Source organism: Cannabis sativa, chromosome 3, assembly GCF_029168945.1.
Source record: "Cannabis sativa cultivar Pink pepper isolate KNU-18-1 chromosome 3, ASM2916894v1, whole genome shotgun sequence".
In the NCBI taxonomy this organism is placed as follows: domain Eukaryota; kingdom Viridiplantae; phylum Streptophyta; class Magnoliopsida; order Rosales; family Cannabaceae; genus Cannabis; species Cannabis sativa.
The window spans coordinates 25,451,319-25,472,098 of record NC_083603.1 but is presented as its reverse complement, the minus strand read 5'-3'; positions in this window follow the sequence as shown (position 1 = coordinate 25,472,098).

Sequence of the window (20,780 nt, the reverse complement as noted above, 5' to 3'; positions counted from 1 at the left end):
GATCTTTTTCACTATGGTTGAGGTATCACTTGCTGTGTGTGGGCACTACTCATACACTAAGGATTTTGAAATTCGAATGAGGAAGAGAGAGAGAGTGGGTTCGGCCAAAGATAGGGAGAGAGAAGGCTCAGGTTTTTCTCTGAAGGAAAAATAGAAAATTTAAGTGTGAATTTCCTGAAGCCTTCACTATCTATTTATAGCATTCCACTAGGGTTAGGTTTGAATTATTTGGCATTAAAATAATGAAAATATCAGTTTAAATTTCCTTCAAAAGTGGCCAGCCATGCTTAGTGGATTTGGGCCTCACTTTTTGCAATTTTGCAGTTTTATCTTTTCTGCATCTGATTTTCTCAAAAACGCCAATTTTCTAATTCAACCATTTAAATGCCAATTCTAACTATTTAATAACTATAAATAATTATTAAATAATATTGTCATTTTTCATATTTATTAATTGAACCATACAAAGTATCATAATTAACAAATATGCCCCTATAAACTCTTTCTTTACAATTTCGCCCTTACTTAGTGAAAAATTCACAAATAGACATAGTCTAATTTGAGAATTATAATTGATTAATCAAAACCAATTACATGAGTCTTACAAGCAATATTATCTCAACTAGTGCGGGGACCATGGGTCTATATAACCGAGCTTCCAATAAGTAGATCAAGAATTTATTACTAAAATTCACTAACTTATTAATTCTTCGTTGAATCCACGCATAGAACTTAGAATTGCACTCTCAGTATATAGAATGCTCTATATGTTCCACCATATAGACGCATCATTAGTTATCCATTGTTATAATCCTAATGTGATCAATGATCCTCTATATGAATGATCTACACTGTAAAGGGATTAGATTACCGTTACACCCTACAATGTATTTATTCCTTAAAACACTTGACCCCGTATAAATGATATTTCAGCTTATGTGAAATGAGTACTCCACCATTTATGTTCGTTTGGTGAAGCTCGAAGGAGATCATCCTTTGCTTACTATTCGCCAGATAGAAGCTATAGATTCCATGTTTATGATAGCGCTCCCACTCAATTGCACTACCGTGTTCCCAAAATGTACATATCACCCTGACCTAAAAGTAGGCTTAACTAACAAATCAAAGAACACGAATAGCCTTTCAAGATTGAGCCTGATCATAACAGGATTAAGATCATTTGATCTAGGATCAACTAGGCGATATTGACTTGAATAGATAATACGGTAAGTTTAATAAATCTAAGTCAAAGTTCAATATCGGTCCCTTCCGATGCATACTCCATGCATCCAACCTGAGCTTTACTTTAACCAATGCTCTGGAAAGAACATAGCACTTCTCCAAATGCAAGTAAACTCTGTTGTAGATTATCATATCAGTAAAACCCTATGTCTGATAAATCTAGGAAATTTTATTCACATAGTCATGTTTACTTTCCAATGTGTTGACGACACAATAAACAGGATCAAGTATGTGAAAAGGGTTTCAGATGAATTTATACATTATGTACATATAATCATGAAATAAATCATGTGAACCATGCAACATTAAATGTTATTTCTGATCTATATTAATAAGTAAATCTGATTATATTGAAATGAGTTTTATTTAGGGCATAAAACCCAACATACACAGGGTAGCAAACTGATGAGTCGACAGACTCAATAAGATATGCATAACATTTATAAGCAATGCTATCCCAGCTTTATGCTTTAAGTCGTCCTGAGCCCAACAACTGATCTTAGCAAATGGTTAAGAACATTCTTAATGGAAGTACGACCGCTATACCATATACACTAGAGCAACGACTCTATACTCGTGTTCGTAGGGCCGACCATTGTACCATTTGCACTAGAGTACCTACTTCATACTCGTGTTGGTAGGGCCAATTTGTACTCCTTGGAGTTACCGAGTGTTGTACCACATGCACTAGAGTACCAATTCTATACTCGTGTTGGTAACACATAAACTACTCTAAAACTCTACATTGTACCAACACCCTTAAAACTATATTTTCATTTGTGTTAGTAGTGTAATCAATTAATAACAAGCATAGATTCACATGTATATACTTTATGCTATCTTACCTCATTTCCGTGCTCAGGTGTGCCGATAAGTTTGAGTGGAAGGGAAATTTGAATTTCCATGCTTAATAAACCCATAAATTGGTCCCCTAAATGCAAAGTTATTAAAATTGGTAATATATGACCACTTTACCAATTTTCCTAAACTACCCCTCTCATTTGTAATCAGCCTCTCTCTTCCTCTCTCTTCGTCTCTCTCAGCCGAACACCAAACCCACACCAAACCCAAAAAACCCACACATTCGGACGAAGAACTCGCAACCCCAACGTTGAGCACACACTCGGACCAACTCGCAACCCGAACGCTCGGAACCCTGACCCACTCCGACAAACTCCCAACCCCGACCCACTCCGAAAATGTCAAAGGTATGTGGTTTTTTTTTTTTCTTAGAAAGGATTTAAAGATTTATTTTGTTTGAGATTGTTTGTGAGATATTATTGGTTAGATTTAAGTTTTATTGTGAAAATGGGATTCGGATTCCGACTGTGAAAATGGGATTCGGATTCTGACTGTGAAAATGGCCTTCGAATTTGGGGAAGAAGGCCGACCCGATGGGGTGGAGGTCGGTGCGATGGTCCGATTGTGGGTCCGAGTATGGGTCCGATGGTCCCTTTGGGGTCGGGTCCGATGGTACGATTTAAGGGGTCCGATGGGTGGGGGTTCGGAGTGATCTGTATGGGCAGGGAGTTATGCCCGATGGGTCCGATTGGACCGATGGGTCCGATGGGTACCCTATCGGGCCAATCGGACCCATTGGACCCGAGATAAATTTTTTTTTTTAAAAAAATATTAATGATTTAGTAATTTTTTTAGGTATTAATTTATTATTATATTATTTAGTGATTGTTTTAGGTATTAATTTATTTTTAATGACTTAATAAGTATTTTTAATTAATTATTGTTAAGTAATAATTTTTAATTTATTATTAATTATTAATTATTATTTTAATTTTTATTGTTTTATTAATTATTGTTTTAGTATTAATTATTAATTATTGTTTTAGTATTAATTATTAATAAGTATTTAGTGATTGTTCTATTTTTTTTGATTAATAATTGTTTTATATTATTTATTAATTATTGTTTTATTATTAATTATTGATTTTTGTATTAATTTTTATTGTTTTATTAATTATTGTATTTTTATTAATTATTAATTAATGTTTTATTATTAATTATTGTATTAATTTGTATTGTGTTATTATTTATTATTTTTTTTACTAATTATTAGTTATTAATTATTAATTAATATTTTATTAATAATTATTAATTATTGTATTAATTTGTATTGTTTTATTAATTATTATTTTCTTACTAATTTTTTAATTATTAATTATTAATTTGTATTATTTATTAATTATTGTTTTATTATTAATTATTTATTTTTGTATTAATTTTTATTGTCTTATTAATTTTTTATTATTTATTGATTATTGTTTTATTATTAATGATTAATTATTGTATTATTTTTATTGTTTTATTAATTATTAATTATTGTTATATTATTGTTTTTTTTATTGTTTTATTAATTATTGTTTTTTTATTAATTATTGTTTTATTATTAATTATTGTATTATTTTTTATTGTTTTAATAATTTTTAATTATTGTTTTATTTTTTTAATAATTAATTATTGTTTTATTAATTATTAATTATTGTTTTATCTTTTATTGTTTATTACTTATGAATTATTGTTTTAGTATAAATTAGTAATTATTTTTTTTAATTTTTATTGTTTTATTGATTATTGTTTAATTATTAATTATTAATTATGAATTATTGTTTTATTTTTTTATTGTTTTATCAATTATTGGTTATGGTTTTATTATTGATTATTTATCGTTGTTGGTTTTTTTTTTTAGGGAACTGCACATCTTATAATTCCAGTGTCGAACCATTACACAGGCCGTGTCACATGGCGCGGGGGTAGTTACTACTACCCGAAGATTAAGGCTAAATTTGCAGAATTCAACCTATTGGACAGGGTGAGGGAATCCCCTTTCAAATAGTTTTTCGAGAGAGAGCCCATATAATTTTCAGGAGCATTTTTTCATTAGTTGATGCTTCACAAAATAAAATCTGACAAGCCGAACGAGGTGCATTTCTATGTGGGAAGGAAGAGATGTAGATTTGGGAGGGTGGAGTTCGGCTTGGTCACCGGGTTAAACTTGTTGCCCGGCCCTACTAAGGAAGATATCAAACAAAATGGAAGCTCTGACCGGTTGATTATGGAATATTTCAACGGTAGTTCTTCGATCAGCTTCGGCCAACTGCGCAGAGTTTTTGAGAGCTGCACAGAAGTTGATGATGTCTACAAGTTGGGGATGGCCTTGTTTGTTATGGGCGTCCTCACTGGTAAGGAGGAGAAGACTGTCGTTCCTCCTTTTGTGATAAGAATGGTTGAACACCTTGACATACAATTCAAGTGTAGTAGTAGTAAACTCCTCGTAATAGGATCTGAAAGGTTGAATTAACCACAACCTTTTCTCCACCATTACTCTTCCTTAATCACAAATTCATTGATAATGTGAAATTCCTCTCTATATGTTTACTCTCTTGGGATACTAAATTCTATACCTTTGGCAACTACTTCTTGGTTATTTAGGAAGTAACACAAGTAGTTAAGGCAATTTGGAATGGTGCCAAAAATGTATAGAACTTTCCTTAGACTGAATAAGTACCTTTCCTGCAACTTTAACATTCAGTCCCTTCCTGGTAGACCTAGAGACTTCAGATAGGTTTTTACACTTCTCCAAAATCACTATTCCACCCCAGAGTAACCACCATCTTATCAGAAAGATTTTCTAGCACAAAGGCAAATTTCGAAATCTGATGTGGTGTAAGTATAAGAGTTTTAAACACACCCTTATAGACTAACATATAGTTCCTCTTCTTAATCTTAAGATTTACTTGATTGTCTTCCAATGTTCTTCTCCTGGATTAATCTGATACCTACTCATTACTCCCACTCAACAGCAAGTGTCTGGTCTAAGGCATACAAAAGCATATCTAAGACCTCTCACTGTTGATATAAGAAATTCTTTCATGGCTTTATCTTTTCTGGAATAGTTGAGACTTTTCCTTAGATAAATAAAATCTATGTCTAAGAAGTTGTGAAGCTTCTATAGATTGCCATTAGAAAGAAAATGCTTCAGCATCTTACTAAAGTAAGTTACTTGCATTAGAGTAAGTAATTACCAGGTATACCACAAGCCATAGGTTTAGATAAACTCAAACCTATAATACTAGGAACAGGAAGTTTGTTAAGTCCATTGAATAGACTTATAAACGAAAATTTCCTTTTATGTCCTTGTAATAGAAAAATTTAGGTTACTCCATGTGAATGGATTAAACCATAACTCTATTGGCTTTTCTTCTTAGTTTCTTATCTTGACAATCCATTACTTGTTTAAACTCACAATGGATTTTAATCACTAGTGTCTCCCAAGTCATAAGAAGGTGAGTTCCTAGAAACTCTCCCACTACGACGAGGTACCGTGAATTATGTCTAAGAAAACTAAATGGTATTGACCTCTTCGGTTGTGACAAGACAACAGAGGCAGTGGGATCATCATATGTTATATAAGATGATAGAACACTTTTGGAATCAAGAAAAAATATCTCTTTTATTTGCTACTTGTTTTTCAGACTTAGTCATTATCTTAGAAAAGTAGTATTTGTTTGAACAAACACTTTCTTATCTATTGACAATGGGATGGTCCACCCCTAATCACTTAGAATAGCTAACAAACCATGGTTAACAGTTCTAGAAAAATATTTAGAAAAATAATCAATTTAAGTTGTTACAAAATTAATTTAAATTAATTTACAACTCAAATTTTATTTTCTATAAATATATATTGCATTTCGAAAAATTAAAGTATTTAAGAATACAATTTTCGAAAAAATGCATGTTAAAATAAAAAATAAATCCTGGAAAAATTATTCTAATTTAATGTTGGCCCAAAATTAATGAATAAAATTAATTTACAACAAAAAATATAATTTTTCTACTTAATTAAATATATATAATAAAAATTTCAAATATTTAAGTATGATGATGAAAATCAACTTAAATATTAATTTTCTATTTAATTAAATACACTAGAAAAATACTTCAAGCAAAAATATCACCTATCTAGATTTTTCTTTGACTAATTAATTCAATTTCTAATAATATACTTTAATTCAATTTATTTTAAATTAATCAATAAATGAAAAAAATCATTGATTTAAGTTGGTCCAAAATTAAAATAAATAATTTACAACTTCAATCTATTTTTCAAATAATATTCGAAATTCCAGCATTTAAGAAATGCAATTTCGAAATTTGATTAATAAAATAAAGAAAAAATATATTTTTAAAATTATTTAAATTTAGTTGAAAAAATAAATTGCAACTAAAAATAATTTTCTATTTAATTAAGTGTCATGAAAAGGAAATATTTAAGTGTCATGATGAAAATCAACTTAGATATTTAATTTTCAAATTAATTAAATGTATTAAATTCAAGAAATAAATAATTAAGTGTAGAGAAGGCTTAATTATTAATCTCTAGTTTAATACTAGGAAAAAATAAATTGTACCAAAATTAATTATTTAAATAATTAATTTCACAATGTATAATATTTTCCTATTTAATATTAGAAATAATAAGTAGTCTAGAAATAACTATCTAGAAAATATCTTATTTGACTAAGTATCTTTTCCACAAAATTTGAAAAAAAATATCTAATTTAAGTTGTATTAGAAAAAATCTAGAACTTAAATTGTTGCCCCTGATTTCACCCAATATACGTGGACCAATCGAACAGGGACACGTGGATCAGATTACTTGTAAATATTTGTTAAAGTCTTTGTATGCCACAAGGAAGCACCCTGGGCATAGGTCCCGGAGGAGGCACCCGGAGCACAAGGTGCTCCCGGACGCTCGCATAGCATAAAGCCTCTCCGCGAAGTGTCAGGCTTCTCCTGAGCAATCAAGTCGCATTTAATGCTGCATGGGAGGAAGCGTGTTGGGACTGCAACACGCAATAAAGTCTGACGGCACAATCTCCAAACAGCAGCGCCACAGTAATGATCATTTAAGTCTAGCGACGGCTACTCTGCGAAGAGTCACATCAATCACAAGGAAAAAAGGACATTCCTCATGAAAACCCTACAACACCTAGGGATTTGACCGTGCATCACCCATGGTATATTCATTGGGAATACCCAACTTTATGGATACTTACAGATACGTTTGTAAGAACAATTCTAGGGATTACCCCACCAAAACACTATAAATACCCCCCTCAAAACTCATTTAATGGGATCGAGAATCTTGGGTTGCATATGAGCAAGAAGAGCAAATACTCACCAAGAACATTCTCTGTATTTATAAGGGTAACATTCCCTCAAGTGTGGAATCTGTATTAAATACATCCATTAATAACAAAGACTCGTGGACTAAGGCTCATTAACGCCCCAACCACGTAAAAATCCTCATCTCACTTTCTTGCAGCTCAATATTATAATTATATTTTAATAGTTGCCGAAAATCTCGGTCAATATTTTGGTGCTTTCATTGAGAGCTGAAGAAAGCTGCTACACAACAAGCATTTGACTTCACAAAAATGGTGGAGACAAGAAGTACACGTCAGCCTCGCCCTCTGGAAAATGCTCAAGACCCAAATGAGGAAGATGTAGCCTCAAGAGCAGCGGAGGAGTCCGAGGAAGAAGAAGAAATAGTCCCCGACGAGGACTACGAGGGGAACCTCGACGAGTATGCCTATGACGAAGGAAGTTACTCAGAGCTGGTGCTTCTCAGACAAAAAGCTATCGATCACGAAGCCGAGATCGAAGCTCAGAAAGCGCAAAACCAGAAAATGCAGGAAGTGATGCTAGCCATGCAGAAAGCCATGGAAGCAGCTGGCATTCACGTGCACCCCAAGGCAATGACCGCTGGACTCAACAGGGAGCCAGCGACATCTTCGCCTAATTCCCAGCAGCAGAAATCTAGGGAACCTAGCCCTATAAGATATCCTGCTGAGGGAAATCAGACAAAAAACCCTACTTCTACCCCTGGGCGAAAGAAAAAGGTGCAGGATCCGCGAAGGGTCCGCTCAGATTTCCCTAAGGGGAAAGGTCCGCAGAGGGGCAAGCCCCAAAAAGGGAGTCTTGGCCCTCAGGATCGAGGGGACCGAAAAAGCGTTTCCGTGCACCAGGAACCAGGGGGTAAAGGGAGAAGAGGACAGAGATGTCCTCCCATTGATCTGAGAAATCAAATCAATGGGAATCAAGGTGACCTCCGGGATCACCTTGACCAAAAAAGATACGGGCCTGTGGTTTCCTCGGGTACGTTAAATGAAGGAATTATGGCGGAACTCGCCATACTCCGAAAAGACATTGCTCGAGTCTCCCGGAGGCAGAAGGGAGACGACTCCGATTCAGACAGCGAGGATCGGGAGCCGTGTGCCAAGCACATCCTGGAGGCGGAGCTCCCTAAAAACTTCAAGATGCCCGAAATGGCGGCATATACCGGGAACTCCGATCCCAGTGACCACCTGTCGCGGTTCAACCGTGTCATGACGGTCATGCGGGTCAGCAATGATGCCAAATGTCTGTGCTTCCCACTCACTCTGAGTGGGTCAGCGGAGGAATGGTTCAAAAAGCTGGAACCAGGATCCGTGGGCTGTTGGAACAAGCTCAAGACCAACTTCCGGAGACAGTTTGTCGCCGCCAGAAAGGTTAACTTGGAGGTTAGTGCCTTGACCAATATCAAGCAACTGCCCACTGAGACCTTGAAGAATTACATCAAGAGGTTCCGAGAGGAAGCCTCGAAGACCAAGAAGGTTGATGACGGACAACAGCTTGCACTTCTCCAAGCAGGAATCCGTACTGGGACTCCCTTCTGGAATGAGTTGCAGCAAGAAGGGGCTGCTAGCCTCCAGGACTTCCAGAAAAGAGTCCAAAAGTATATCAACCTCGAAGAAGCCCAAATCGTGGCTTATGGAGACTATTATCCCACCGGGATAGCAGGGTATATGCCCGGAGTATCGCCCTCGGGTACTGCCCCGACCGCGACTCCACAAGTGAGTGGCATACAGTTCTCTGCTACCCCCGGGTATAGCCAGGGCCAAGCTTTGGCGCCAGCACCTTCTCATTTTGGCAACCCGTCCGGGGTGAATGGGCAAGCTCCTTCACAGGCTGCCCCGACTGCTAGCCTAACAGGCCCTGCCCAGGGATCGAGGAGTAAAAGGTCGTCCAAAGGCAGCACCCGAACGGGAGAGAAGCGTCAGAAAAAGGGGTACACCCCCCAATATACTCAGTACACCGAGCTGTCGGACTCTCAGGAACATGTGTACTTCGCCACTAGGCAAAATACGCACTACCAGAGACCACAACCGTTGTACAAAGACAGCTCCCGGAGAGACCCGAGCAAAAGATGCGAGTACCACAACGACATTGGTCATAGCACCAATGAGTGTAAGAATCTCAAAGACGAGATCGAAAATCTAATCCGTTTGGGCCACCCCTATGAGTGGATCAAAAATAGGTTGCCCCACCTTAATCCGGGACAGGTGGCTGGGGGTATGCCTCCGAGAACACCAGGGGGTACAGCAGGAGTATTGGCTCCAGCTGCTCCCGCAGGTGACGCCCAGCATATTCCCGGGCTACCGCCCCGGCCTAACGGGCGGGTGGCCATGATCTCCGGAGGTCCCCATATCGGAGGGAACACCCGCAAGGAGCAAACACGATACGCCGAGGCCGCGAAACACAATGAGATATGGGAAGTTACTCAACTCCCAGCTCAAAGGCCTCGCTGATGGACCAACCCATCACGTTCACGGAAGAAGACGCCAAGACGGTGCGTTTTCCTCATCACGACCCGCTGGTCATAGAGACCCCCATCGCAAATAAAGTGGTGGCCAGGGTCTTAATTGACAATGGGAGTTCTGTGAACCTGCTCTTCAAAGAAGCCTTCACCGCGATAGGGTTGACCGTCCGGGACCTCTCGCCTAGTGGGTCGCAGCTCACGGGGTTTAACGGGACGACGCTTATCCCGATGGGAAAAGTAAGGCTCCCGGTTACTCTATGCCCGGATACTCCCCAAAGCACATTTAAGTATTGCACCTTCGTGGTGGTAGACTGTCCGACAGCCTACAACGCGATCCTCGGCCGGCCGACCCTAGTGGACTTTGGTGCAATCACTTCGATCCGACATCTGTGCCTAAAATTCCCTACCCAGGAAGCCGGAGTCGGAACTGTGAGGGGAAATCAGGGGGAAGCAAGGCAATGTTACAATGTTGCCACCCACTTACCCGTACTTATGGTCCGGGAGTCCCCTGAGATAGAGAAAGCTGAAGAGGATGAGTTGGATCCTCGTGTAGGGTCTGAAAGTGTCGTGGAACCAATGGAGGACGTCGAAAAAATACCAGTGTGCGACGACGACTCCACCAAAGTACTCCGGATAGGGAAGAACCTGGACCCGGAGGAAAAGGACAAAATAATAAAAACACTGAAGGGCGCCATCGACATCTTTGCATGGCGCCAAGAAGACATGACAGGCATAAGCGCTCATGTCATCACCCATGTACTCAATGTCAACCCGGACATGCCTCCTGTACAGCAAAAGAGACGCCCGCTCGACTCGGTGAAGGCCGAGGCTCTAGAGAAAGAGGTGGACAAACTTTTGACCAACGGCATGATCCGCAACGTGTACTATCCGGAATGGCTGGCCAATCCAGTCCTGGTGCCCAAGCCGAACGGGACATGGCGAGTTTGTATAGACTTCACTGATCTAAACAAAGCGTGTCCAAAGGACTGCTTCCCGCTACCCAGGATCGACCAAATGGTAGACGGCACTTCCGGATTTAAACTGTTATCTTTCATGGATGCCTATGCTGTATACAATCAAATAAAAATGCATACGGCAGACCAGGAATGCACTATCTTCAGGACCGATAAGGGGGTATACTGCTACCTAGTCATGCCTTTCGAACTGAAAAACGCCGGAGCAACCTATCAAAGAATGGTTAACCGGATGTTTAAGAGTCTCCTGGGACGAAACATGGAGGTGTACGTGGACGACATGCTCGTCAAATCCAAAGCATGCAACAGCCATGCAAGCGACTTAGAAGAATGTTTCGAAGTCGTCCGGAGATACGGTATGAAACTCAACCCAAAAAAGTGCACCTTTGGGGTCAAGTCAGGAAAATTCCTGGGTTTCATAGTCAGCCAAAGGGGGATTGAAGCAAACCCAGAAAAAATCCAGGCTCTCTTGGATATGCCATCCCCCAAAAAGCATGAAGACGTGCAGAGCTTGACCGGAAAGGTAGCCGCATTGAGTCGTTTTATCTCACGATCCACGGACAAGTGCATACCCTTCTTCAACGTGCTAAAGAAATGCCAAAAGTTCGAATGGTCGGACGAATGCGAGGAGGCATTCAAGAGGTTAAAAGATCACATGGCCAAACCTCCTATCCTATCGAAACCCGTCCTTGGAGAAGACTTGTTTCTTTACTTGGCCGTCTCCGAGCACGCGGTCAGCGCTGCCCTGGTCCGGGAGGAAGAGAAAACTCAGAATCCCGTGTACTATGTCAGTAAGCGCATGATAGGGGCCGAGACAAGGTACTCGGTCATTGAAAAATTGGTATTTTGCCTCCTGATGGCGTAGAGAAAGTTAAGGCCATACTTCCAAGCCCATCCGATCAAGATCCTAACCAATCATCCACTCCGACAAGTTCTCCAGAAGCCTGAAGCGTCCGGAAGACTCCTCAAGTGGGCGATGGAGCTAAGTCAATTCGACTTGCACTACGTCCCCCGGATTTCCATAAAAGGCCAAGCCCTGGCAGACTTCATTACCGAATGCAACGAAGCCGAGGCAACAGCGAATACGCCGGTACCACCAATCCCCACCTGGAGGGTATTTGTAGACGGAGCTTCTAATGAGAACGGTTCAGGAGCCGGAGTGGCTATGATATCACCAACTGGACTGCGGCTCCAAGCGACCCTCCGATTTGACTTCACAGCTTCAAACAACGAGGCCGAATATGAAGCCCTGATAGCAGGGCTGAAGTTGGCAAAAGCTGTAGGGGCCAAAAGAGTGGAAGTCTACAGTGACTCTCAACTGGTCGTAAACTAGGTATCCGGAGAGTACCAAACTCGCGGCGAGCGGATGGCCGCGTACGTAACAATAGTCCGAGAACTGCTCCACGAGTTCGCGGACTATAAAATAGAAAGAATCCCCCGAGAAAAGAACGCTCACGCGAACCGTCTGGCTAAGTTTGCCTCGGATAGCGAAATCGAAGAGCTGGGGGTAGTACCAGTGGAACGCTTGGCAGAGCCAAGCATCAAAATAAAAGAGACCACACTAACGGTTGGGCAAGAACCCAGCTGGATGGTCCCCATCATAAAATACATAACAACAGGTGAGTTGCCCCAAGAGAGGGCACTGTCTCGAAAGATTCAGTATCAGGCTCATCGTTATGTAATGATGGACCAAATTCTCTACCGGCGAGGACTCAGCATGCCTTATTTAAGGTGTGTATCGGACCCTGAAGCTAGACAAATCATGCTAGAGGTCCACGAAGGGTTCTGCGGAGATCATACGGGAGGACCCAGCCTCTCAAAGAAAATATTGAGGCAAGGGTACTTCTGGCCAACAATGAAAAAAGATTGTATAAACTATGTCCAAAAGTGTGACTCGTGCCAAAGGTACGCGAACATACCGAGAGCCCCTCCAAACGAGATCACCCTGATGACCAGTCCCTGGCCCTTCGCGGTCTGGGGAATAGATCTCATCGGGTCTCTACCAACAGGAAAAGGAGGGGTAAAGTATGCAATAGTAGCAGTAGACTACTTCACCAAATGGACAGAGGCTGAGCCTATGAAGACAATAACTGCCAAGAAGGCATTGGACTTTGTTATCAAAAACATAGTGTGTCGATACGGCTTGCCTCACAAAATAGTCTCCGACAATGGAAAGCAATTTGATTGCGAGGAATTTACTGACTTCTGCAACCAACACGGAGTAGTGAAGAGCTTCTCCGCGGTAGCCAGGCCTCAAACAAATGGCCAGGCGGAAGCGGTCAATAAAATCCTAAAGGTCACCTTGAAGAAGAAGCTGGTGGCCTGCAAAAATAACTGGCCCGAAGAATTGCCAAGGGTATTATGGGCCTACCGGACGACCCCCAGAACCACAACCGGTCACTCGCCTTTCTCAATGGCGTACGGTTGTGAAGCAATGGTCCCGGTAGAAACATTATTCCCATCCCACAGGAGGACGACTTACGATCCTGCCACTAATCAGGCACTGCTCCAAGAAGCTTTGGATCAAGTCGAAGAACTCCGGGATGAGTCTCAAATACGGATGGCTGCTTATCAAAAGAAGGTGACCAAGTATTTTAACTCTAAGGTTAAAAACAGAAAATTCGCTATTGGGGATATGGTCCTAAGAAGGGTTTTCCCAGCCTCCCAAGAACCCGGAGTGGGGGTACTTGGGCCAAATTGGGAAGGACCATATGAGATCGAGGACGAGATCGGTTCCGGCACTTACAAACTAAAAAGAATGGACGGAACCACCGTCCCAAGAGCCTGGAATGCCGATCACCTCAGAAAATATTACCAGTAGCGAAATAAACCTTAGACTTTGTTCAAAGGGTTTGTACCGTCCAAATGTATACCTCCTCTACATATTAAATAAAACTGAGTGCCTTAAAAACAAAGTTTCTATGCCACTCAGGGGGGTACTAGGGTATACCGCACGGACAGACAGAAAAACAAGCTAAGTAAAATATCCTGACCCAAAGGGCAGGTCAAAAAGTATGCACAAAAATAAAAAGCATAAGCATAAAAATCCTGATCCAAAGGACAAGTTAAAAAACATAAGTATGTGGCAAAAGAAAGATCACATATAAAATATCCTGGCCCAAAGGGTAGGTCATATACATATAAATGGCCCGGGGATAGGCCTTAAAATATAATTGTCTCCCCTTCGAATAAAAACTGCTACCTATATATATTGTTCTAAGGCAGCAATAAATATGTACAAAAAAAAAAAAAAAGAGAATAATAAAAGAAGTGGGTGGAATCTTGGTTATACTGGGTCGGTTGTACAGCAGCTCAGTCAGCGCGCGGAGGAAGGCGAGGTCCGATACGTGCCTCTAACACGGCATCAAGCTTCTTCTTCTTTTCCCGGAATTTGGCAATCATTTCCTCGGGTTTGGGATAAAAAGTAAGCTTGATATTTTGGTCGTTGGTGGACCAAGCCATATAGACCCCATCGTCAAAGCGCTTCGGACACCGGGCGCAGGAAACAGGAGAAAGAAGCTCGACTCTTTTGGCCTTCTTGATGTATTGTTCTTTGAAGTAGGACTGTACAAAAAAATTTGTAAACCGCCTAAACCGAATAACCCGCCCAAACCGAACCGAAAAAACCGATAAAAATTACAAACCGAAATAACCCGAAAAAATTACAAACCGCCCAATCTGTTAATTGGGCGGGTTGAAAATAGGTCTAACCCGCCCAATTAAACCGACCAACCCGACCAACCCGATTTTGCACTTTAATTTTTTTTTTTAAAACTTTTTAGTTTTTATTATATATAATATAAATGATTAAATATATAATAATATAAAGTTATATACTTAATTATTAGTTTTAAAGTCATATATGTGGTATTGTACTTTGGTGGAATGTGATATTTTAAATTTATTTTTAAAATTTTTGTTAATTTTGACTTTAAAACTAAAAAAAAAAATTTGGCCGGTTTGGGCGGGTTAACCCGACCAAACCGCCCAAACCGTTGGTCGGTTTATAATTTTTTTTTTAAATTGGGCGGGTTGCACTTAAATTTTAGCAACCCGAACTTTAGATTGGGTTAGAAAATATATAGGATAAACCGCCCAAACCGACCGATGTACAGCCCTACTTTGAAGTCCCTGAGCTCCTTCAGCTCCGCAGCTAGAGCGGCCTTGGACTCTATGTTCGCCCGGTGAGTTTCCTCTAAGGATCTCACCTTAGCGACCATCTCGTCCAAAGCCTCCCTGGCCTCCCGGAGGTCTCGCCTGGCCTTATCAGCAGCCTCGCTTTGAGCCCTCAACTCCTCCTGGTGTTGGGCCTCCATCCTGTCCCTCCGCTGGGCCTCGTCCCGGATCATGGCTTTCGCCTGAGCCTCCCTCCGTTTGGCCTCCTCTTCCTTGGCCTTGGCAGCTGCCTCCTGGCGCTCGGCAGCCTCCTGGTAGATCTGCCTCTCCGCTGTGAGGTCCTGAAGGACCTTCCTGACATCGTTCATGTCCCCAAAGTCGGACAGAACGAAGCCATGATTTATGATGTTCTTGGAGAGGCGGCCAGCCTCAGCAGCAAGCTAAACAATAACACAGGTGTAAGAAAAAAAAATCTCCCGAGAAGAAAATTAAAGGGAAAAGCAAAAATTGCGAAGTACTTACCACGGTGAGGGAAAGGCTGAGGTCCTGGACCTGGAAGATGGAGTTCAGGGAGGCACAAGTGGCGAACCGCTTAGGCGCGCATCGGGTAAGCTAAGAAACGAACTCGCCGGTCATCTCCGCGGCAAAAGGAGCCAAGGTGGGCCCAAGGAAGCGACGGAACCAGTCCGATAGGGGGTCCAGGTTAAGGTCCCACGGATCCTGGTACTCCGGGTTGTTGATACTCGCCTCTACCTCAACCCGCAAAACCCTCCTAAGGGCTTCCACCTCGGCGTACCCCCGGGAGTACTCATCCATGGCATAATTATGTTTGGCTATCCGAAGCTCTTGCCTCACCTCATCTCCCGGGACCGGAGTAAGCACGATGTTGGGAGGAGCAGGATTTTCTTCCATGGGGGAGACCCCGCCGTCAAGACCATGGGCGGGAGTGTCGGCTCTCCGAGGCTTCTTGGGCTCGTCCTGGGCAATCATTTTGCCCTTGCGCTTACGAATCAGAGCCACCTCAGGCTCCTCTTCGCCTTCTTCAGCCTCCTTCGGAAGGGCCCGGAGCTCTCCTGCACCCTCAGCGACTTCCTCGGAGAAGTCCCACTGCTTTCCTTGGCCTTCTCCCGGAAGCACCTCCTCGTCATCCACTGAATCAATAGTGTCGGGGGGAGCGCTGGAAGAGACCTTCAGGGAAGGGGCCAGGGGGGAAGAGGTAAAGGCCGGAGGAGCCACGGGAGTGTGAACTCCGGCAAGCTGTTCCAAGATGGCATCCATGGAGACACCTGTTTCACAAAATAAGCAAGTGTTAGATATCCATGGGGAACCACTTATACAAGATACAACAAATAAGCTACTCCTACCCGAACTTCCTAATTCGGCCCTAGCAAAGTCCTGAACTTTAATGCTGGCAGCATCATCTCCGAGATAACTGTCCGAAGGCCGAAACCAGCTGGACGTTATGTAAGCTGAAGGACCTAAGGGAATAGGTTCCGGAGGGCCAGAGCCCATCCGGGACCGACCTAGGAAATCTCCTAAGTTTGAAAAATAAAATTCCTTCAAACGATGCCCCCACCGGGTCGATGGCATCCTAAACCTATGAAGACGCTCGTCGAACCCTACAGGCCTATGACTGGCGTATTCACCAACGGAAGGAACATAACGAATTATCAAAGGAGACTTACCGCCGACACCGGAGGTGCTAGCACCAGGAGCCCCCGAGTTTGGCTCTGGGACCGAAGGCTGTGGCCGGGGGGTTTGCCTCTCCGAAGAATCCTCAATACGAAGGGGACTCCTGGCAGGACGATCTCCAATCTCTTCTTGAAGAATCTTGTCAAAAAATTTAGCCTCGGACTTCCCGGCAATCGCCTGGCTCCTTCGCACCACCGGGCTCCCCATGCGAAGTCCCCTCCCAGAGGCAGCCTGGGCCTGAGAGTATGCCTTCTCCTAGGCCTTCCGGTAGAGATAGTCTTGGTATTTTTTTCTCTGCCGTGGCGATAAGCTCATCCCGGAAGGCCTTCTCCGCGACCGGCGCCCTTACATTGGGACAGATGACCCGTGAGAGGTTAGAGTCCTCCACGGACTGATGCGGAAGGATAAGTTTGGCCTTCCTGCAGTTCTCCGTGGTGACCAAACCCCCGACATCGAGATCGGCGCGGTCGTAGGAGGCAAAGGCTTGGGCCCTCCGGAGGAAGGTCTAAGTAGGGGCCGTCCGCTGATAGGGTGGGATCCTCACCCACTCAGTAAGGAGCTCCGGGTGATCCACTGCCCTGAACCTGGAGGAAAAGAAAAAGCGATGGCGATACTCCTTGACGTGAGTCTGCCTATTATACGGAACCACCCCCTCGTTAGCGGGATGGATCCGGAACCCATAAAAACCGTCCTTAAGTTTGTCCCCTTTCTTGGGGACGGATACAAGTTCATAAAAATACAAAATTTCCGCCGGGCTGGGAGATCCCCATCCGTGGGCGGCATAAAAAATAAATAAGCCTGAAAGCAGGCGATAAGCTTGAGGAATGAGTTGGTATGGCGCAAGGCCGACAAATACAAGGAAATTAACAAAATAGTCTTGAAGTGGGAGCATGGCACCGGCCATCAAGTGTGTCTGGCTCCAGGCTTCGAAGCCGCCGTAATTGTGGTTAGGCGTCTTCGAGTCGCGAGGTGGCCGGTGATAGGTCCCTGAAGTGGAAGGTTTGATCCTAGCAACGTCCATAATATTCTCCAGCTGGTGAAAACAGGTTAGGGTGGAATGAAGCTCAGCCGCTTCCCACCCGGTCGCTCGGGATTTATACCCCTCCTGGGCAACGGGTCCCAGGGAAACCTCCTCCAGAGTGGCCATGCGTTTCCCGCTCTTCTTCGAAGATTTCGAACCAGAGGCAGACATTTTGTATTCTGTGAAAAACAAAAAATAAAAAGAGAAAATTCCAGCAGTTAGGTCCCATACCAAACCCTAAGTCAAGAAAAAGGGAGCGGGGGTCCCCTAACCGCTGGAAAGAGGCCCCCTCCGGACACGTGTCACATGGGAAACCCTAGAAAGATTCCCTGAACAAGTGTCGGGTGCAGTAAAATCGCAAAAAGTGGTTTTACACAGTAAGAGAAACAGAAGGAAAAAGACCCCATTCTATGCCCTAAGCAACCGTTGAACGAAGAACATATGGTTTTCTTCAACGAAAATGCACGATATTAACAGAGGCATGATAATGGCGATCCTACAACTAAAGCGGTAAACACAAGACAGAATACATGAAGAACTTGAACACTTGCGTGCCCAGAAATCTCAAAGTGCGAACCCAGAAAAAACAAACAAAGCAAGTAAAAGCATGTCATTACCAAAGGATGCAAGAACTTACAGTAAAGTGTTGAACTGGGGGTCCTGAGTTTAGTCGAGTAAAGACGAGAAGGACTGATGATAGCAAACAAGGAAAAACTGGGAAAAGATGGCGAAGTGTTCAGAAGGTTCGTGCTGTTTTTGAAGAATTTTCTCTCTGGGAAATTCGAGCAAAAATGGCAAGAAATGGAAAGTAACCGAAATGAAGGAAAGATGGTGGCTTTTATAGGCAAAAGTGCATGAGGAACAGGCGTCACCACCTACCAATCGTACGGTGGGGGAAATGCACGATTCAAATACCCAAAGATCAACGGGTCAGATTGAGTTGCCATAAAGGCGGTGGAAACGTTTGAGTATCCGTCTGACACCATTAATGCGCCGCATCAATCAAAGGGCATGAAACGAATCGACCTCTCCAAAAAAAGCAAATCGCTGCATTTAATGCCATCATTAGATGCACCCTCACGCGCCCCAAGCTCGTGCCGAGAAACCGAGGAGGCGGCCGGAGACGCCTCTGCAAAAAGCGAATCGCTGCATTAAATGACATCATTAAATGTGCCCCCACGCGCTCTGGGCTTGAGCCAGGGAACCGAGGAGTCAACCAGAGGCACCTGAGCAAGCCTTGGTTTATTTTCCAAGTAAACAAGGCTTGGGGGGTAAATGTTGCCCCTGATTTCACCCAATATACGTGGACCAATCGAACAGGGACACGTGGATCAGATTACTTGTAAATATTTGTTAAAGTCTTTGTATGCCACAAGGAAGCACCCTGGGCATAGGTCCCGGAGGAGGCACCCGGAGCACAAGGTGCTCCCGGACGCTCGCATAGCATAAAGCCTCTCCGCGAAGTGTCAGGCTTCTCCTGAGCAATCAAGTCGCATTTAATGCTGCATGGGAGGAAGCGTGTTGGGACTGCAACACGCAATAAAGTCTGACGGCACAACCTCCAAACAGCAGCGCCACAGTAATGATCATTTATGTCTAGCGACGGCTACTCTGCGAAGAGTCACATCAATCACAAGGCAAAAATGACATTCCTCATGAAAACCCTACAGCACCTAGGGATTTGACCGTGCATCACCCATGGTATATTCATTGGGAATACCCAACTTTATGGATACTTACAGATACGTTTGTAAGAACAATTCTAGGGATTACCCCACCAAAACACTATAAATACCACCTCAAAACTCATTTAATGGGATCGAGAATCTTGGGTTGCATATGAGCAAGAAGAGCAAATACTCACCAAGAACATTCTCTGTATTTATAAGGGTAACATTCCCTCAAGTGTGGAATCTGTATTAAATACATCCATTAATAACAAAGACTCGTGGACTAAGGCTCATTAACGCCCCAACCACGTAAAAATCCTCATCTCACTTTCTTGCAGCTCAATATTATAATTATATTTTAATAGTTGCCGAAAATCTCGGTCAACATAAATATTTTCAAATTTAAATTTAATTAAATATCAAAAATTAAGTTATAACCACTTAATTTGAAAATATTCCACTTTAAGTTAAAATTCGAAAAGATATTAACTTAAAAAATATCTAAAATATTCCATTTTAAGTTAATATTCGAAAAGATATTAACTTAAAAAATATCTAAGGAATCTTAATAACCAATGCCTAAAATTCCTCAACTTAATTTTGAAATTTTAAATCCAAAAGATATTCAGATTTAAGTTGGTTAGTTGTAGATAACTAAATATCAACTTAAATAGGAATATTTAATGAAAAATTTAAATTAAGCTCCAGAAAGAATCTAGATGGTTATAATTCTATTTTTAATTAAATACAAGAAAATACATATAGTTTAGCTTAGAATAAAAAATTCTTTAAACTATAATTTTCTTAAATTAATTTCAAAATAATGAAATTAATTATGTTGCTAATCAATTTTATTAGGTTAAACTAGTTTAATTAACCTAGTACAGTTATTCAAATCAGGCAAATGGGCCTTCACAATTGGGGTGGTTCATGTGAGGGGGTGCTGGGTTCAGTATGTCGTACCCACTACTATGGCTCCCAACTCTCACACAAGGCCCAAAAGAGAGGAATTTAACCTTAAAATGAACAACTGTTATTAATTGAATAGGCCCAAAAACTAAATGGGCCTAAATAAAATCTATCAAGAATTATGATAATTTATTTAGCAACAACAACCTATATGCATCTATAATGAAATTAAACACATAGGCTCACACAGGCACACTTTGGATGGGTCCTATCATGTTGCTAGGTCATACACAGATGAAAGAAGATTGTAAATATACCTGTTACAAATTATTTACTTGACCAAGGGAGCCATCAGATCAATAGATCTGGCAAAAGGTAACCATGGCTATTTGCAATCAAGTAATAATAGGTTTTGAAAACTTACACACAACCTAAAACACATACTCCTGCAACAAGGTTAGCTGGATAGTTGGATGTAGGATTTATTTAATTTT